The 6000-nt window shown below is 40.1% G+C and overlaps 1 long non-coding RNA gene across 2 annotated transcripts; it reads right to left on the bottom strand.

The window, feature by feature from the left end:
- Positions 1 to 1559: 1559 nt before the first annotated feature.
- On the bottom strand, positions 1560 to 5306 carry LOC148183067 (uncharacterized). 2 transcript variants are annotated; one of them, XR_015773877.1, is made up of 4 exons: positions 5101 to 5306; positions 4909 to 4989; positions 4560 to 4695; positions 1560 to 2827 (listed from the first exon to the last, which is right to left on the bottom strand). It is a non-coding gene; the product is annotated as an uncharacterized LOC148183067 (long non-coding RNA). The 2 variants fall into 2 exon arrangements; XR_015773878.1 differs by lacking the exon at positions 1560 to 2827 and adding an exon at positions 3019 to 3158.
- Between the last annotated feature and the right edge of the window lie 694 nt (positions 5307 to 6000).

Below are 6000 nucleotides of genomic sequence, written 5' to 3'. Positions count from 1 at the left end.
ATGTCCAGGTAGACAACATCCACAGCCTTTCCTGCATCTACCAGGTGGGTCATCTGGTCATAAAAGACCTTTTATGGTCAAACATGACCTACCCCTCCTAAACCCATGCTGGCTGGGTCTGATACTCTGGCCATCCTGTAGGTGCTGTGTGATAGCACAGTCTCCATTCCAAGGAAAGCTCCTGCCTTCCTTGGCAGACACCTGTCTTTCAAACCAAGACAACATGGTGGCCCAAGCTGTGGTGGTACTACGCACAGTTCTGCACTGCTGTTAGATATGCTTACAGCCATACAGGAGCTTTACACTAAAGACATCCTGCTTATGTCTTAAAGACAGCCACACATGCATTAGGCAGGAAAAAAGACCAAGTGTCCCTCTAAGACTTGTGTCTAAGGACTAGAAATTGCCAGAGAAATTAATTACTTCTACTAATCAACTTCAAAAGCCTATTTGAATCTATTAGTTTTAACTTTCTAATCCAAAATATGTTTATTGCTTCCAGTTAATTGGAGGTTAGAGTGTGCTTTCTTCTGAAATATCGATGGGCTAAAAGACTATTTATTACACCCAATTAAATGAATATTGTAGAGAAATGCCTCCCTCTTATCACTGAATCATTTCAGGAAAGCTGTATATTTTGGTATATAGAAGGACAGGCAAGATGATCACAAGGATTATCTAGCCTTGGAGTAATTCATTAGAAGAAAGAGGTGCATATCAGAGAGACTGACATGCACATTTGGGCTGGTGACAGAAACTGGTAATGCTAATGAAGAAGGAATTAGTGGAGTAAATGCAAGTCAAGCAAGGAGAGGAAGGCAGCAGGAGTAGGCCTGTGGTAAAGGACACTGTGCCCCTAAGATCCTTTCCCACTTCACCATGGCGAAGCATCGTCTTAGACCAAAGGTCCTTCTACAGTCACCTCCTCTACACAGATGGACCCTTCCCTCCTTAGGGTTCCACAGAAACTTATAACGTAGGATACATTCAACTATTGGAGCACCCTGAACTACAGAAATCATCATCCATAACCGCTGATCAACACCTTTGACAACCAGGCTCTCCAAGGTGAAATTCCTTCTATCCCCCCCACTAAGAGGGGACTTGTGTCTGTCTTTGCCACGGTTGCTGCACCAACAATTTTGGCCAGTTTTCTTAAGGTAATGAGCTTTAGAATTCATAAAAATAATTTTTCCAGAACTTGTAAGGATGTAATTCACTGGAGTGAAGAGTGGTCCATGCTAATGACATACCACTGACCAAACCAGAGGCTGAACTGTCTCCCTGCTCTCAGCCTGGCTCTGTACTTCCCAGGCAGCAGCAGCACTGAGCATTTTCAGAGAGCTGCAATTAAATCTGGAAACAGAGATGGGACAGAATAGAAAGCTAAAGAAACGCACAGCTCAATTTCTTTCCTAATGGAACGTGCACTGCTAAAGCAGCATCTATTTCAGTGTATTCACACAGGAAAGTTGTTAATGTAGCAATTTTTGTGGATACAGAATTTTACAATCGGGACACTTGAGTCCTTTTTAAAAATTAGGAGTATGTTAATCTGTTAGAGAAGATAATACAGAGACCAGATTTCATTTACAGGATATATTGTAATTTAGTTCTGTGGTGATTTAGATGAGTCAAAAGTATCTTAAAATACGTCTGAAACTCCATTTACAAACCTCACAGAGTTCAAACCAATTTCATTTAATAAACTGGTCATTGTTCTTCTTTAAATGTCATTATATTTAACATTTCTGCTTTGTTTCCTGTAGCATTAATCTCAGTTATTAACAGTCAGCAGCCAAACTCAAGATGAAAGGAATTTTTTTACCATGAGTTAATGCATTTCACATCCTGATAATTCTTTCTTCATTCCTGCTGTTTTAAACAAAACTAGATAGAAGCACCAATTTTGCCTTTTACTTATAACTGCTGGCTGATAAAACAGAAACACATCCTAGGAGTACTTCATTATGTTATCTGCCCCCGGTTGTTTTCAAGACGATTAATGATTTGTTCACCAAAGCTATATAATGACTACAATAGTTCTTTGATATTCCTAAACAACACCCATCTCTCTAATTTCCAGAAGTCAACTGTATAGACATGACTATGCTGACTGCCGTAAAGTTGCTTACAGACAAACAAGCTTTGCAGCTTAATAAAGGGCTACTGAAGAACCACTGATTTGTATTTTATCTCACTTGCATTTGTCTCTAGTACTTCTTGTTTGTTTAAAATAAGCATTTTTAATTGATGGCTGCAACCCCTAAAGCTTTGTTTCATGAATCTTTAACATATTCAAAGTCATATAAGTACAGCATTTCCTGGTGTTGGCTGTTTGAGCCTCTGGTTTCCTTCCTTTGTTCCTTTTATCATATCAGATCATGGTAAATCAGTACATAGCAGCATTTTAGGAAGTATCTTGGAATTTTTTAAAATACAACTATATTTTCATATTTACTGTGCACAAGCTTCCCATCACTCCCCACTTCATGATTTGGCAGCAGTGTAGATTATACTGAAGAGGTGGGACCAGACCTCATTTTTCCCAACAAGATCCACAGGTTCTGATCTTCCATACCTTCTTTCACCTTCTCAATACTCCCTCTGCTTCAGCCTCAGACTTCAAGCCAGTTGCCAGAGCCATTGCTATGAGTAGATGGTCTGAGAGGCAGGTTGCAGACAGGTAAGCATGGCCATCACTTGCATGGCTGTGTGGTGCAGCAGGCAGCCTGCAGCTCAAGGAACTGGCTTGGCTGAGGAGATGGTGCAGCAGCAACCAGCAGAGGCTAAATCATACTGCAGAGAAGTTGTGCACCAGAAAGCACTGCACCAAGCAAAAAGAGAAAAAACAGTTCTCACCCCAAATGGTTTATTTCTGTAACACAAGAGGTGGATACAAACAGATGGGGAAGGAGGAGGGAATGAGAAGACACTCTGATCAGATCATCAGCACCCAAAGTGCTGTCAAGACTCTGGGAGGCAACCTGCCAAAAACAAATTTTAATGAGATTTTTAAGGGGGTGGATGCTCATTAATTTTAGACAAAAATTTTAACATTAAGGGCTTACAAATCCAGTTCAGTTCAGAGAAGAAAACGTCATGCTACTGACTAAGAGGAACAGGACTGCCTCTCTGAAGTGGGCACCAAGCAGCACCTGTTGGCATAATGGTGCAGAGAGTTACCAGACAGTGCAACCTGCAAACCCAGTACCCACATGCCTGTGCTGGCCTTCTTCAAAGGACTCTGGACAGCCCTGATACCACCTCACCCTCACATCCACATCTCTGGGAGCAAAACAACTAACCAGGCCAGGGGGACATTGCAGAGCTACCTGATTTCCAAAGTATATCACAGACAGCTCCCTGATAACTTTCCTTTATTCCTGTTGCTGTTCTATAGGCCAGTTCAAACAGCTCCAGGGCAGAGACTGGGGTTTGTCACATGATTTTGGGAGTCAAATTTTCCAGATATATCACTGCCTTGGGTGCCAACTTTCCGTTTGAAAAGTGATGCTTAAAAATTTGGTTCCCTTCAAAGACTGGAGGCATAATAGACACCTAGATCTCTTTCGGAAAATGAGATCTGGAGTTTATTTTATTTTAAATAAAGGTTTCCACTAGACTTTCAGAAGATCAGTACTTTATAGAACCTCAGGTCCTTCAAATATAGAATCTGTTGATTTAGAATATGAATAAATGTTAAGATTATTTTTCAACTGCAGTTTTCAAATATAATTAAGAAAATTTTTTATTATAAATCTAGAGAGATAGCTATTTTTTTTTTCTTTTTCTGTTCAACACAAGGTCATTGCTACACATAAAGAAGCAAGATAGATTTGGGGCACTGTTTGCTTAAGGGCTAATTCTCATTCCAAATAACAATTAACAGGAGATCAAAAAAAGGGTGAGGGTGAACAGAGTAAAGCAATTAAATGATAAAATACAAATGGAAAATGAGAAGCATTTGTAGCCAAATGAACATACACCAAGTGACCAATAGTTTCAGGGGATTAGACTTTCATGATAATAATTACATATTCATAATCAGTATACATAATCATAATCAATATTCAGCTGAAATGAAATAAGAGAACACACAACCCTCCCAGAATGGACATTCAGTTTAGATAAATTGCACTATGCAGAAACTTGGTACTAATGAATGCCCGTTTGCAAGGTGGTTTTGCTACCTCTACTAGCCTGAACATCATTTTTGAGCACAGTTAGGATCAAGCATGGTTTGACCTGAGAATTTTGCAGCTCTGAAAATTCTTGGGAAAAGAGGTCTTTATTAGACATGGATACAGATATCCTTTTTTTCACGGAAATTAATTCCTTTTCAAGCCTAGCACACAGGCTCAGGTTTACACAGTACAGCTCAGAGCAAGCAGATCCATCTTAGGTTCAAAAGGCTCTCATTTTAACAGAAGTGCCCTGGAATTTGCTTTAGAAGCCTGTTCCCCACCATGACTCTGTGACTGACACTTTTAATTCTAGATTGCTCACAAACAGAGGGCTGTTTTCTTCCTTAAACTAAATATAAACTGCATCCTTACCATAGTATTCATTCATTCTCTTGACAGCTCTGCTCTAGAAAGAAGTGCTGCAGTCAGCTCAGCTGTATCTATTTCACTGGAAACTCCTTCAGGGAAACACCCACACACAGCTCCAAGATTCACTGGACCTCACAGACTAAATAAATAAATAAATAAATAAGTAAATTTGGATGTTAGCTGTTTAAGGAAAATAAAAGTGCTACAGAAAGTGGTATAAGTGGTTCATTAGACAAACTCACTCCTCTTATGTCACAAAAGAATTGGAGGCATCTTTGCACTTGTGTTTGGGAGGGGGTTAAACTACCTGCCAAGACTTTGTCACTGAACACCAGAAATACTCCAATTCTACCTGAACAGAAGATGTCCATGGCATTATTTCATCCTGCTTAGAGCAGGAACTAGAAGCATTGGTCCATATTTGGGATGAGACCTGCAATACATCAACATGAGAGATAAAATTGTAAATTTCAAAAATGCCTCTCAGAGCCTCTCACTTGCTACTGACAGATGTTTCTTGATACAGCTCCAGCTCACTGGGTACCTTGTGCTGCACAGCAAAGAACCAAGCACCACAGAGAACCCAAGCTAGGGGAGAATGAAGGCACTAGGCAGGTACAAACTACAGCTCTTCTGAGCAGAGTTTCTGAACCCAGAACTGTCTTTTTTCCTAATAGATTATTCCTTTATGAAAAAAAATGTATCAACCTAAAAGTCCAAGCTTTTTATCAAAATGCTACTTTCCTAGACATTTTTCAGTCACTTTCAAGGGTGGGAGAAGACAGTAAGAGCCTATTCACACCATGATTTTAAATGTAGTGCCCTTCAGCCATTGGCTTAAGCACTCTCAGCTGAGGTAAGGCTATAATTAGTCTATACTGCAGCTAAGAAGGAGAGTCCGCATAGCTACTAAGTACTTTTCATCTGGGGGAAAGTAACATCTAAATGCCTACAAAATGACAGACTGCATTTTGTGAGCATACACTGAGAACCTACAGATGGTTTATGGTACAACAGAGTAAGCAACTCAAACCCAAACTGGATCAAACCCGCTGTTCATTCATTCTAGTAGAAAACAGAAAACTTATTTAGTGGTTGAAGGTGGAAACAGAAGCAGGAACCTACTGCTACTATCTGCTGTCAGCAGCAGGCAGAGGCTGGAGCAGGAGCTTGGCAAAGGATGCTCCAGGCAGGGACAAGGTGGCAGACACAGGTATGAGAAACACTGTCTTAATGAAACCCAAAATAACTCCCGTACTTTTCATGTAAGAACACTATCAAATATAAAATTTAAAAAATGTATAATATTCATTCTTGTGATGTTCTGTGACATCCTGCCCTGTTCCTGGCACTTGTTTGCATATGTCTCATCAGAGCAGACTGGGGCATGACACTCTGATGCATCATTAGAAAGGACAAAGTCCACTGAGTACAAAAATATCAC

Source organism: Pseudopodoces humilis, chromosome 15 (assembly GCF_049639895.1).
Source record: "Pseudopodoces humilis isolate 2021_Gansu_Grassland_sample_001 chromosome 15, ASM4963989v1, whole genome shotgun sequence".
Classification (NCBI taxonomy): Eukaryota; Metazoa; Chordata; class Aves; order Passeriformes; family Paridae; genus Pseudopodoces; species Pseudopodoces humilis.
This window is presented reverse-complemented; position numbering and strand designations above follow the sequence as displayed.